Source organism: Schistocerca piceifrons, chromosome 7, assembly GCF_021461385.2.
Source record: "Schistocerca piceifrons isolate TAMUIC-IGC-003096 chromosome 7, iqSchPice1.1, whole genome shotgun sequence".
In the NCBI taxonomy this organism is placed as follows: Eukaryota; Metazoa; Arthropoda; class Insecta; order Orthoptera; family Acrididae; genus Schistocerca; species Schistocerca piceifrons.
In genome coordinates, this window is record NC_060144.1 from 466,658,082 (window position 1) to 466,673,771 (window position 15,690).

Here is a 15,690-nt window from a genome sequence, read left to right on the forward strand (position 1 = left end):
AGCAGTTTGGTCCCATAAGAACAGAAAAAAAGAGGGGGTAGGACTCACTGGGAGCAGGGGAGGCACCACAGGACATTTTGATTTCCTGTATATAGGTTTGATCGCTTTCATTACAAAATATACGCGTTTGAATTCCACAGGGCGAAATACTGTGACGTGCGATAGAAGAAAGCTGCGTGAAGAGGTGCGGAACTGCATGTTGGAACACTTAAAACCAAATAATATGTCTTACATTTCCTCGAACATACATGTTTTATATATCAAACTCCCTAGAAAGATGTACGCTACAAAGTGAACTCATTTTTGGAAAATCGATTTTTTTAAATTTTTCACGTCCTATCGCAAACGATCGAGAGGGAAGGGGGAAAGGGGATTCACTATCGAATTTTTCCTCCGGCTCTGAAATATCGTAGATCCGGGGCTCAGCACCGGTACTTGAATTCAATAGTCTCGTTATTTTACTTGGGTTGTTACTTAAAATAAAAATAAAACCTTATTAAACAGGTTTTAACTAGTCAACAAGTCGCAGTCTTCATATACAGAGCAATTCGAAATGAATATATCGGTTAAAGATAGTTTTAACACTATTTCACGCATAGCGATACACGTAGAATTATCCACCCGGATAGCCGTGCGTGATAAAGCTCCGCTTTCGTGACAGGGCAGTGCACCAGCCCGGATCGAATCCAACCGCCGGATTAAGGGCGAGGGTCGGTGTACCGGCCAGACTGTGTATGGTTTCTGGGCGGTTTCCCACATCCCACTCGGTGAATAAGAGGCTGCTACCCAGGTGGCGTCTCAGTTACACGATTGCCAAACACTTAGAAAACTTTCGCTCTCTCCTACATGACTATTACTACACGCAGGCATTTGGGGTACGCATATTCCGTCCCGGAAGGGGGATAGGAGTAGGGTTGGGGAGGGGTATGGGGAGAGAGGAAGAGGATGAAACAGGTTGGTGACAAGAAGGGCTCCGAAGCATCCCTTAGAGTAACAATACCAAATACGCTACATAACAATACCGACCCTGCACGGATACGGGACAAATGCACGAGGAAAAGAAGATACGTCTTTAAGAATTACAGGGAACTAGCTGACCGGGATGTCCAATATCTGCCACACAAAGCGAATGACTCTATGGCTTGTTGATACAGCGAATATAAGCCGTATGGGAAATTTCAATCGCTTCAAATCGAATGGCATTTTTAAAATACTGGAAATCAAGAGAATGCGAGAAAGGGTCTTCACCCGCGCATACCTCGCGATGATGGTGGGCTTCTATTACGTTCGGCCAGTCTTGTTCCTTTTCGTATGTAACAACGGCAAAGAATCAATAAATATGAGTTTGCAATCATGTTTCTGCCAAATATCCATGTTTTTGATTTGCAGCTCCTTGTATTGGCCGTGTTTGCAGTTAAAAATGTTGGATGTGAGGTCCGCCAGTTATGCAAAACACCGTTTTTCTCAGTACCCAAACATGTTTCGGCACCACTGTGCCATCATCAGTGTGTTCTGGTGTAGTGAAAAGTGTCTTACTACGTTACTTGTGGAAAATACTTGCTATAGTGTGTTCTGCTGTAGTGATAAGTTTCTTACTGCGTTATTTGTGGAAAATATTTGCTATAGTTACGTGTGCATCACAACATCTCAGCATGATACGGAAAATGGAAGCGCTTGCCACACGAAAACGTGACAAGCTACCTGTAGTAATTAACACAAAAGTGATCCATAAAATTCATGCACACCAAATGTAAAGAACAAATAAAAACGAAAACCTACTAATGATGGCAGAGTGGTGCCGAAACAAGTTTGGGTACTGAGAAAAACGGTGTTTTGCATAACTGGCGGACCTCACATTCAACATTTTCTGCCAAATTCTCGAACTTTCGTTCGTCCTACGGTCTAGTGGCGTCCGATGGGGCTACCTCCAAGTCAGGTATTGCCGCTGTAACCTATTCTAGCGACAGGAATTACAGTCAGTTTCGGGTTTTATTGAAACAAAAAATAAATGTGCACAAAATGACCAAGAGATGGCTCTTCATAAGATACAAAAACAATAACCAGCATAACAGTTGATTTTTCCCAAATACGATGTTCTTTATAACAAACGCTCAACATGTCGGCCGTCATTCACCAACAATACCTGCATTCGATTGGACTCTGTTGTGAACAGCGCTGACAGCACACTCGTATAAATACTGTAGGTATTGTGAGAAATTGCCGTCGGAAGTTGTCTTTTAGCATCCTTAATGAGGTCAGACGTTCGTGATGGACTTGCGAGTTCGGGTAACCTCACAACTAATATTCACACGGATTGAGGTCTGGCGACCTGGGACGTCAAGCAGACGGAAGTGGAGGCTCATCATGCGATCCTCACCAAACGATGTACGCAAGCGATCTTTCACACGTTCAGCAGTATGGAGTGGAGTGCCATCCTGTAAAAAAGTCGTACCTTCTAGCAGTGTTTATCAGTCAGTCTGCGAATGATGCAGTTCCGTTACATGTAAGCGTACCTCGCACCAGTTACGCTCATAGTTTGAAAAACAGTACACCGTACTTCCTAAAAGAAAAAGAGTAGGATCACGACTAATGTGGTAAATCCACACCACACTGTGACCCACTCGTCATGCAGTGGGGTTTAAGCGACACTTCTAGGATTTTCGATAGCCTAAATTCTGCAGTTGTGAGTTTTATGCAGCGTCACTTATGTGTTGCTGTCCAGAGCCATCTGTCGCACGGTTTTTGCATCCTTTTTCGCTTTCAATAAAACTCCATGGCATTAACGGCATGTGCGTCAAGTTTTACCTCTCTGCCCGCATCATTCCGAGAATTAGTGCATTTTCAAATGTTAATGTTCTTTTGGGCCTCCCTGTACTTTATAGGCGTTCGATATGATTCCCCTTGGGCACACGGACCTCATCTGAGAGACAATGCTTTTCATGCAATACATTCTAAAGCATGTATGGAGTAACCAATGTGAGAGAAATTTTCAGTTTCTGTTCTGGAATTATTTTCGGGAGAGGAGGCAAATATTCAAGGTCTTTCATATAATCAGTAAAAAGGAAATCTGGGGTATCAGGTCCGAAGACCTAGGTAGCCACGAAGGAAACACGACATCATTCAGTGGTTTGGAAGATGGTCATTTGAAAAGGAGTGAACCTCCAAACCCAGTGACGGAGTTCTCCCGCTTACTGAAAATTTTAATCTGTGGTATCTGTGTGAATATGTGGAACCAACTATTCTGCAAGCAAATGCATGTAAATGTTTGCTTCTAACAATCAGCTTAAAAAATGGACGTCAACTTCAAATAAGGATTTCAATCGTGACATCTCAATTGCTTATATACATTCCTCATCTCCTACTGATTTTTTACTGCTCTCGTAAAGGTTAGTCTGAAATTTTACATTATACTAGTCTACTTTGTTCGTTCAAGCATGATGGTAAGTTTGATGAAGTATAAGAAACAACGATATGTGTACACTTACGCATACAGTCATTAGGCGCTTCTCAGCTACAACTGCTTCTCTGAGCTGCGGCTATTCAGCTTGTTACTTATATTAATGGATTGCTTACGCCACCTCTCAGGTTTCTAGTCCTACCGCTCGAAGACGTGAAACCAAAACACACGAACGAATCTGTAAAAAGTCTTACATTGCTGTGTCGCTTTGGAATTTATGTCACACGAGGACGTCTTGAACTATAAGTTATCAAGCGTTTTCAGGCACACAATCAAAACATTTTAAATTTTCGTTTGTTGCTGTTGTTGTTGTGGCCTTCACTCCGAAGATTGGTTTGATGCAGCTCTCCATGCTGTTCTATTTTGCGCAAGCTTCTTCATCTCCATGTAACTACTGCAGCCTACATCCTTCTAAATCTACTTTACTGTATTCATGTCTTAGTCTCCATCCACGATTTTTATCCCCCACACTTCCGTCCAGTATTAAACGGATGCCTTGATGTCTCAGAATGTGTCTTGCCAACTGTTCCCTTTTTCTACGCAGATTGTGCCACAAATTTCTTTTCTCTCCAATTCTATTCAATTTCTCCTCGTTAGTAATGTGATTTACCCATCCAGTCTTCAGCATTCTGCGTACCACCACATTTCAAAACTTATAGTATCTTCTTGTCTAAACTGTTTATCGTTCTTGTTTCACTTCCGTACAAGGCTACACCCCTCACAACTACTTTCAGGAAAGACGTACTTTCCGGACTGAGCGCCTAGAACCGCGAGACCACCGCGGCCTATCCCCTCTGAATTACATGATTTAATTCGACTATATTTCATCTTATATCTTCCTTTCAACACACTATCCATTCCGTTCAACTGCTCTTCCAAGTATTTGCTGTCTCCGACAGAATTTCAATGTCGTCGGCAAACCTCAAAGTTAATATTTTTTCTCCCTGGATTTTAATTCCTACTCCAAATTTTTCTTTGGTTTCCTTTACTGCTTGCTCAGTGTACAGGTTGAACAGGCAACAACACTGTCTCACTCAGTGCTCAACCACTGCTTCGGTTTCATAACTACCGTCTAGTTTCTGTAGAAGTTGTAAATAGCATTTTACTCCCTGTATTTTACCCCTGCAACCTTCAGAACTTCAAAGAGAGTCTCCAAGTCAACATTGTCAATAGCTTTGTCTAAGTCTACAAATACTACGAATGTAGGATTCCCTTAACCTGTCTTCTAAGAGGAAATGTAGGGTCAATATTGCCTCGCGCATTCCTTCATTTCTCCGGAATCTAAAGTGGTCTTCCCCGAGGTCACCTTCTACTAGTTTTTTTCCATTCTTCTGTAAAGAATTCGTGTTAGTACTTTGCAACCATAACTTATGAAACTGATAGAAGGTAAATTTCACATCCGTAACCACCCGCATTCTTCTTGAAGTCTGAGGTTATTTCGCCTGTCTCATACATCTTGCAAAATACAGGGGCAAGTTTCGCCATATCCGGCCCTCCCAAGGCTGGCAGTAGTTCTGATGGAATGTCGTCTACTCCCGGGCCTTTGTTTCAAACTGTGTATTACAGTGATCTGTCATATTCTTCTCGTAGCATCATGTATCCAATCTTCATTTACATCGTATTCCCTTTCTACAATACTGCCTTCACGTTCATCTCCCTTGCATTGACCCTCTATATACTACACTACTGGCCATTAAAATTGCTACACCAAGAAGAAATGCAAATGATACACGGGTATTCATTGGACAAATATATTATACTAGAACTGACATGTGATTACATTTTCACGCAATTTGGGTGCATAGATCCTGAGAAATCAGTACCCAGAACAACCACCTCTGGCCGTAATAACGGCCTTGATACGCCTGGGCATTGAGTCAAACACAGCTTGGATGGTGTGTACAGGTACAGTTGCCCAAGCAGCTTCAACACGATACCACAGTTCATCAAGAGTAGTGACTGGCGTATTGTGACGAGCCAGTTGCTCGGCCACCATTGACCAGACGTTTTCTATTGGTCAGACGTCTGGAGAATGTGCTGGCCAGGGCAGCAGTCGAACATTTTCTGTATCCAGAAAGGCCCGTACAGGACCTGCAACATGCGGTCGTGCATTATCCTACTGAAATGTAGGGTTTTGCAGGGATCGAATGAAGGGTAGAGCCACGGGTCGTAACGCATCTGAAATGTAACATCCACTGTTCAAAGTGCCGTCAATGCGAACAAGAGGTAACCGAGACGTGTAACCAATGGCACCCCATACCATCACGCCAGGTGATACGCCAGTATGGCTATGACGAATACACGCTTCCTATGTGCGTTCACCGCGATGTCGCCAAACACGTATGCGACCATCATGATGCTGTAAACAGAACCTGGATTCATCCGAAAATATGACGTTTTGCCATTCGTGCACCCAGGTTCGTCGTTGAGTACACCATCGCAGGCGCTCTTGTCTCTGATGCAGCGTCAAGGGTAATCGCAGCTATGGTCTCCATGCTGCTGCAAACGTCGTCGAACTGTTCGTGCAGATGGTTGTAGTCTTGCAAACGTCCCATCTGTTGACTCATGGATCGAGACGTTGCTGCACGATCCGTTATAGCCATGCAGATAAGATGCCTTTCATCTCGACTGCTAGTGATACGAGGCCGTTGGGATCCAGCAAGGCGTTCCGTATTACCCTCCTGAACCCAACGATTCCATATTGTGCTAACAGTCATTGGATCTCAACCAACGCGAGCAGCCATGTCGCGATACGATAAATCGCAGTCGCGATAGGCTACAATCCGATCTTTATCAAAGTCGGAAATGTGATGGTGCACATTTCTCCTCCTTACACGAAGCATCACAACAACGTTTCACCAAGCAACGCCGGTCAACTGATGTTTGTGTATGAGAAATCGGTTGGAAACTTTCCTCATGCCAGCACGTTGTAGGTGTCGCCACCGGCGCCAGCCTTGTGTGAATGCTCTGAAAAGCTAATCATTTGCATATCGCAGCATCTTCTTCCTGTCGGTTAAATTTCACGCCTGTAGCACGTCATCTTCTTGGTGCAGCAATTTTAATGGCCAGTAGTGTACTTCCACGATTCAGCTTTCTCTTCTTTGTTTGGGATCGTTTTCTCATCTGAGCTCTTGATGTTTATGCAGCTTCTTCTCTTTCCTCCAAACACCTCTTTAATTTTCCTGTGGACTGTATCTATCTTCCCCTAGTGAAATATGCTTCCAAAGCCTTACATTTCCAGCCAGTCCTACTTAGCTGTCAATCTCATTTTTAGACGTTTTTCATCATTTTCGTTTACAAACATAGAAAGCAAAGAGTGAAGTATGATTTAGTAATATCTGTAGTCCTGTCGAATAAAAGTTGTTTCCAACAGAGGAAATTTCTTTTCGTCTCCTGAAATAATGCAATGACCGAGTGTACTGCATTCGAAATAATAAATAATTCTGTGCGATTCTTTATTAGGGTGGCTCCTCGCTCGTGCGGAGGAAGCAAGCAGCAGGCGCCCACAGGTCGCGCACTCTGACTTTCGCTCGCAGCGCACACATCGCCCCTAATGAAAGGCCTGTGTTTACACCGCCAGCGAGTTTGCGCACGCCTTTGGTAATGAAGTTCATTAGCCCCTTGGCGAAGTTTCTACTGACCTTTCCTCTGCGGCGGAAGACAATTAAGAAAGATCAAAGGCAAGAAGAGGAACCTGCTCTCAGTGGTTGACAATGAGCTTGATCGAGTAACTCAGTGTCAAACAGAACGCACACTGCAGTGGCTATAATGACTTCGTTCACAAGTTCGTAGCGTTTTTTCCATTAGTTTATTAAACACAAGAGATATTCAATAACAAGTATTTTATCTCCTTCACAATTTACAACAGTCTGCCAACGATGGAGTAACTGTAGAAATCACGGGGTTTTGAGGTGTAGAACTCGTCGAACCACGTTCGGAGCACATTTTCATCCGGAAAAGAAATTGGTTGAAGATTGTTGGGTACAGAGCGAAAAAAATTAAAGTTTGAGGGCGCAAGATCAAGCTTTCCTGGTCATTGTTCTTGGATTTAGCTTGCAAGACCTCTCAGTCGTTGACAATTAATTTCAGCAGCGATAGTTAAACCTCGGGGAAGCAGTTCGCAGTACATCACACGCTCGTTGTTCCACCAGATACGTAACATTATCTTGTGTGGATCCGCACAGGTCTCTGTACGGGGAGTTGCTGCTTTTTTTGGGCTCAATCATCCCTTTACTTTCTCGTACCCAGTAGTGATACAGGATAGGAATGGTAGGTGTTGTTCACGAGCCAACTGACGACGAACAAGCAGAGGTACACATATGGACACATGATTTTGCGATTTTGGTTTAGAGCATGCGGTATCCATACACCAGATTTTTGAACCTTCCTCATTGCATGAAAGAGTCGTACAATGGTGGAATGATCACAGTTCGTGACATTTGCCAATTCTGAAGTACATTGACGTGGATGCGTTATCATCCCCGTACATCGCGCAAATGTTTCTGGCTGACTTTGCTGCTGCCACGCTCTTCTGAATTCAAACAGGCGAATATGTCGAAAATGTTCCGATTTCTCCAGTTGCCAAACCATTTTATAGCGACCACAGCTCCACCCACTACTTCCAAACGACGAAATGACAGTATGTAAACTCAGATGGCAAATGTGGACTACAAATAAAAAATTAAAATCGATAAATAAACCCATAGCACCCGGATTAACAACATGCAAAACAAAAACGCTACGGACTTACGTACCAACCTATAAATATTACTAATTTCTATACGATTGTTGTCTTTCGTATTTATTTTTCTTTTGATCATATGACATACTCTACTTTTAGAATTTGCCAAGGGGCTCGATAGCGTAACAAGGGGACCACCAGAGATTTGATGACTCTTGGGTGGGGTGTACAGGGACCTGTTCTATGTACCTGGCTAGTTGGCTTCTCATTCGATGGCCCCTAGAATCTGAGAAAATGAATGCTGAAGTTTCTTGCGTATGTAACCGTTAGGTTAATCAAATTTTAAGCAGGGGAGCACAGCGCAGGGGCAAAGGTTCACGGGCAACGCTGGCAGTGTAGTTTCGAATCCCGTCCCTGTACCATTTATTTTTAAATTTCATGGTATGGAGCATCATTAAACAATCGATTTCGTGGAAAATTATTGAAAAATAGTTACTTTCGCTGCAGTATTTTCATTTATAAATCAGTCATTACGACACACTTCCTTCAAACGTGTATCTACATCTATATCTACATACATACCCCGAACCACCGTAAGGTGCATGCCAGAGATTACCCAATATCACGGCTAGTCACGTCCTTTACTGTTCCACTCGCAAGCAGAGCGAGCCAAAAACGACTGTCCATATGCCACCATATGTGCCCTAATTTCTCGTATGTTATTTTCGTGGTCCTTACAACGAAATGTATGTGGGAGGCAGTAGAATCGCTCTACAGTCAGGTTCAAATGCCGGTTCTCTACATTTTCTAAATAATTTTCCTCGAGAAGAACGTCGCCTTCCCTCCAGGGATTCCCATCTGAGTTTCCGAAACATCTCCGTAATTCTTGCGTATGTTTCGAACCTGTCGGTAATAAATCTAGTAGCCCGCTTTTGAACTGCTTCGATGTCTTCCTTTAATCCGACCTGGTGCAGATCCCAAAACATTCGAGCAGTATTGAAGAATAGTTCGCAATAGAATCTTATATGCGGTCGCCCTTAGAAATGAAATGTCTTGTAGCGAGCACCTCCCGTCTGGTAGACTGGTCGCCTGGTGCGAAGCTTGTTGGTTGACGCCACTTCGGCGACTTGCATTCCGATGAGGATGGTGTGATGATGAAGACAACACAACGCCCAGTCCCACAGAGGAGGAAATCTGCGTCCCAGTCAGGAATCGAGCCCGGGCCCATCGCATGGTATTCTGACACGTTGACCACTCAGAAATGGAGGCGGATCGCCTATACAGATGAACTACACTTTCCCAAAATTCTCGCATTAAACCAAAGTCGACTATTCACCGTCCCTACCACCGTCCTTACGTACTCGTCGCTTTTCTTATCGCTTTGCAACGTTACGCCTAGATATTTAATCGAGGTGACTGTGTTAGGCAGCACACTACTAATGCCTATTCGAGCATTACAGGATTGCTTTTCCTATTCGTCTGCACTGACACACATTCTTCTACATTTAGAGATAGTTGTTTTTCATCACACCAACTAGAAATTTTGGCTAAGTAACCTTGTGTCGTCTTACTGTCAGTCAACGCCGATATCTTCCCGTACACCACAGTATCATCAGCAAACAGCCGCAAACTGCTGCTCACTCAGTCTCTCAAATCGTTTACGTATATAGACTATATAATGGTAAGACAGAGATTTAGGAACCAGGTTTTAAACTGTAAGACATTTCCAGGGGCAGATGTGGATTCTGACCACAATATATTGGTTATGAACTGCAGATTGAAACTGAAGAAACTGCAAAAAGGTGGGAATTTAAGGAGATGGGACCTGGATAAACTGAAAGAACCAGAGGTTGTAGAGAGTTTCAGGGAGAGCATAAGGGAACAATTGACAGGAATGGGGGAAGGAAACACAGTAGAAGAAGAATGGGTAGGTCTGAGGGATGAAGTAGTGAAGGCAGCAGAGGATCAAGTAGGTAAAAAGACGAGGGCTAATAGAAATCCTTGGGTAACAGAAGAAATATTGAATTTAATTGATGAAAGGAGAAAATATAAAAATGCAGTAAATGAAACAGGCAAAAAGGAATATAAACGTCTCAAAGATGTGATCGACAGGAAGTGCAAAATGGCTAAGCAGGGATGGCTAGAGGACAAATGTAAGGATGTAGAGGCTTGTCTCACTAGGGGTAAGATAGATACTGCCTACAGGAAAATTAAAGAGACCTTTGGAGAGAAGAGAACCACTTGTATGAATATCAAGAGCTCAGGTGGCAACCCAGTTCTAAGCAAAGAAGGGAAGGCAGAAAGGTGGAAGGAGTATATAGAGGGTTTATACAAGGGCGATGTACTTGAGGACAATATTATGGAAATGGAAGAGGATGTAGATGAAGATGAAATGGGAGATAAGATACTGCGTGAAGAGTTTGACAGAGCACTGAAAGACCTGAGTCGAAACAAGGCCCCGGGAGTAGACAACATTCCATTGGAACTACTGATGGCCTTGGGAAAGCCAGTCATGACAAAACTCTACCATCTGGTGAGCAAGATGTATGAGACAGGCGAAATACCCACAGACTTCAAGAAGAATATAATAATTCCAATCCCAAAGAAAGCAGGTGTTGACAGGTGTGAAAATTACCGAACTATCAGTTTAATAAGTCACAGCTGCAAAATACTAACGCGAATTCTTTACAGACGAATGGAAAAACTGGTACAAGCCGACCTCGGGGAAGATCAGTTTGGATTCCGTAGAAATGTTGGAACACGTGAGGCAATACTAACGTTACGACTTATCTTAGAAGAAAGATTAAGAAAAGGCAAACCTACGTTTCTAGCATTTGTAGACTTAGAGAAAGCTTTTGACAACGTTAACTGGATTACTCTCTTTCAAATTCTGAAGGTGGCAGGGGTAAAATACAGGGAGCGAAAGGCTATTTACAATTTGTACAGAAACCAGATGGCAGTTATAAGAGTCGAGGGGCATGAAAGGGAAGCAGTGGTTGGGAAAGGAGTGAGACAGGATTGTAGCCTCTCTCCGATGTTATTCAATTTGTATATTGAGCAAGCAGTAAAGGAAACAAAAGGAAAATTCGGACTAGGTATTAAAATTCATGGAGAAGAAGTAAAAACTTTGAGGTTCGCAGATGACATTGTAATTCTGTCAGAGACAGCAAAGGACTTGGAAGAGCAGTTGAACGGAATGGACAGTGTCTTGAAAGGAGGATATAAGATGAACATCAACAAAAGCAAAACGAGTGTAATGGAATGTAGTCAAATTAAATCGGGTGATGCTGAGGGGATTAAATTAGGTAATGAGACACTTAAAGTAGTAAAGGAGTTTTGCTATTTATGGAGTAAAATAACTGATGATGGTCGATGTAGAGAGGATATAAAATGTAGACTGGCAATGGCAAGGAAATCGTTTCTGAAGAAGAGAAATTTGTTAACATCGAGTATAGATTTAATTGTCAGGAAGTCGTTTCTGAAAGTATTTGTATGGAATGTAGCCATGTATGGAAGTGAAACATGGACGATAACCAGTTTGGACAAGAAGAGAATAGAAGCTTTCGAAATGTGGTGCTACAGAAGAATGCTGAAGATAAGGTGGGTAGATCACGTAACTAATGAGGAGGTATTGAATAGGATTGGGGAGAAGAGAAGTTTGTGGCACAACTTGACTAGAAGAAGGGATCGGTTGGTAGGACATGTTTTGAGGCATCAAGGGATCACAAATTTAGCATTGGAGGGCAGCGTGGAGGGTAAAAATCGTAGAGGGAGACCAAGAGATCAATACACTAAGCAGATTCAGAAGGATGTAGGTTGCAGTAGGTATTGGGAGATGAAGAAGCTTGCACAGGATAGAGTAGCATGGAGAGCTGCATCAAACAACATATGGAAAATAACAGCGGTCCTATCACACTTCTCTAGGGCATACTTGGCGACATCCTTGTCTCTGGCGAACACTCGCGGACAGGATACTGCTTTGTATTACATTATAAGTCTTCGAGCCACTCACATGTCTGGGAACCTATTGTATAGGTTGGTAAAGGACGAAAAACTGGCCCCGAGTACAGACTGCTCGTCAGTTATGCACGAATTGTTTCCTGCCACAAGCAGATAGAACAAGTAGATAAGCATGTAATAATTAGACAACATAGTGATAACAAATAAGCTCGTGCTAGCAACAACTTTGAAACAAGTAGATGACAACGGGCGGGCAACAATGGGCAGTCAAGAAATCGGGGCCGATTTTTTGTGCGCCACCATGTATATGCTCGCACGTTCGTTAACAGTATGTTTATGAGTCGTAGTTAAAATTTCTGATATTTGGACAACGTTCGCTTCCTAATCGTGAGGTTGCCTAAATGGTTCAAATGGCTCTAAGCACTATGAGACTTGACATCTGAGGTCATCAGTCCCCTAGACTTAGAACTACTTAAACCTAACTAACCTAAGGACATCACACGCACCCATGCCCGAGCCAGGATTCGAACCTGCGACGGTAGCAGATCCGCGGTTCCAGACTGAAGCGCCTAGAACCGCTCGGCCACTACGGCCGGCTGAGGTCGCCTATTGTTGTCCCCTTCCCCTCTACCTGACGGACAGTTACGGAATTCCCTAGTCCTGCAAACCGGCAGCTGGCATTTGTCGCCAGCATCACTTGTTCGCAACGCGTCGTGTAACGCAGTAAGTGTCAAAAGAATATAGTGGGACGGAAAAAGAAGCGTTTCTACAGCAGGACAGCCAAAAGAAGATCCATCAGAAGCATAAGAGTGTGACGGCGAATAATGCCGTCAGATACACCGAAAGATTGCTTCACGATTTGCGTTACATATATTGTTTAATGATATTCTTTACGATGAAATGGAAAAAAAGTACATTGATAAGATGTGAAACTGTACCGTTAGCATGGTAGGCATGAACCTTAGCTCGCTTGGTCGAAATATGATTAACATTGCCGTCATAGGACACACGCGTAAAACTATGGGCTGCATGAATAGCTGCTAGCCACGGACTCAAGACAGATCCCTCTACAATATACCTAAGACTCATCAAAATCCGTGGTAAACACATCTGACGGTCCCCTTGTAAGTTTTCCGGTAGTAGCTTTTTTTTTTATTTTTGACAACTGAGTTTTATCTCGACTAATGCTTTCACTTATTTCACTTCAAATTTCAAATGTTAAATTATGATTGTCAAGCAGAGTTAATAAAAACTATTTGTCATATTTAAGTGAACTCAAAATTAGTTTATTGCTGTCATCTGAATTTTATGAATATGCAGCTGTACGCTGTTAAATCATGTTTCGTAATTTTAAAGACTACCTTTCATGCTATCAGTAAGAACTGAAGAAAAAATAAAGAAGAAAGCGCCATATCCCAGCTGGCACTTGTATCTTTCTAAAAATGAAACTGAGGCAGGTTGACAATCGACAACCCGCTCAGGCTCATATTTTATGAATGTTGTTTTGGTAGTATCAAGCTTTGATGAGTGAACTTTTAAACTTTGTGTTTCCATCCTACGTAGCCAGATAATGTATGACAAAAATTCTAATTCTTATTTTCCTCTAATCCTATTTACAGATTTGATTATTGTAGCAGCCGAAACGACGATATAAAGTAAAATGTTAAGTTATCTAGACGGTTTTATTCGCGAAATATCCACAATAATCGCGGGATAATTCAGGAAATTTATTTCCTGTGTTAATAAACTGGAGATAGTGTTCACTACCAGCATTTGACCAACAGGAGGAGGAGGGTTGCGGTGAACAGTTTTGAATCAGAAGGCTCGGGAAGAGGAAAAGGAAAGTGGAAGGAAGATAGGCTTTAACTTCCTGAGGACAATGGCATCTATAGATGCAAAATAAAAAATCAGTAAGACGAGAATAGGGAATACCTTGATCGCTTTACACAATCTAAAGGAGACCTTAAATACTAGACTGGGATTTGAAGCCTGTTCCTTCTAAAACCGAGCACAGGGCCTTAACTTCTGTACGATCTTATATACTGATGGCGTAAAGTATAAAGATCTCTCATGCACATCTTACTGTTGGTGAATTAAGACGCTTAATGTCCCTTGCTACTTCACAACCCCTTTGTAAACTGCGAAAACAAAGGTTTGCACTACCGTCATGAATTTCCTAATTTATGTATTCTTGCTTTCTTTTGGAAACTTCTTTCACAGTACTCTTTCGACCACTTGTGCTGTGACAGCCATTTCTCACCACTTTCGAATTACCACCCACCCAGCAGTATACACCAGCGTGGTTCATGCACTCAAGAGGGCCAGAGGGTGCACATTATCTTCTTGTTGACGAGTTGATTTTGAAGAAGTGTTAGAATTAATTGTTGGCTGTGTCACAAGTTCTGTGTAGGACACACTAGATAGTAATTATCAGATCTAAGGAGCGTATTCACCAAGTAAACAAATCAGCCCTTGTTATGCATGTACCGATTTTACTTACGATGTAGTAATTTTTGGTACTTTCTTCTAGTACCTCCAGTTTGCACCCCTTTTGTCCTTCCCATCCTAGCAGTCCATTCTTGTACGTGGCAAGTTTATAAATACACAGTTTATAAGGCACCGCTCTATGTATGTGACCTATGTTCCTTTCGGTTTTTAAATTGGTTTTTGTGAAATAATTTTTCCTCTACATATATATAATTGTTTCAACTGTGATGACACAATTCATAAAATTTTGAGTTTAGTACCGTGCTAACCAGGGTTACTACAAGCACAGCGAATTATAGTACACTATGACGTCCTTACTGTCTGTTATGGTTGCTACAACTGTTTTTTTTTTTATTAATGCTGACATATGCGTGAAACCAGTTCTTATTTATTGTATTATTGCTTTGTAGAATCTCTGCCCTCGCAATAGGCAGTTAATAAGTAATTAATGATTTTATATAATAGCAACTTAATAGTTGCCTCTTATATGTTACTTGCGTACGTCGTCTTCTTCCCCCCCCCCCTCCCCCCTCTGCAGCTCCTTCCTCCTTGTCTTTCCCCCTTCCCCTTCCCCCCGGCGACATGCCCTTACGTTTCAACACATTTCATATTCCTTGATAAGCTCATCTTTGCTTCCATAACATATACTCCTAACAACTAAATATTTCATTCACACCCCCTCCCTCCTTCTTCCGCTCCCAAATTTGCATTTCGTGCTGTATCTAATTTTTCTGTAAATAATTGTCCAGTTTTGTCCAGTTTATATTCTAACCTTCATATATAATCTCTAGCTCCCTCACATTCATGTTTTATTTATGAGATATGTCGTTATAGGTTATTATACGATTTTTTATTACGTATTTTTTTTACTTTTTTATTTAAGGTATCCCTTTATAAGTTTCCAATTTTGACAATGTTAACACTTTTTCCATAAGCTACTTGACTGTTTAGATTATTAATAGATCGATGTGATTCAAAATCCCTTCATTTTGTGTAACGTTGTAGTTTTGTTAGAATGACTATTTGAGAGTCCATCGTCTGCATGCTCGCTAGATTGATATCATTAAAATTCAGTACTTCCCTCATATTAACTTATGTATGACAC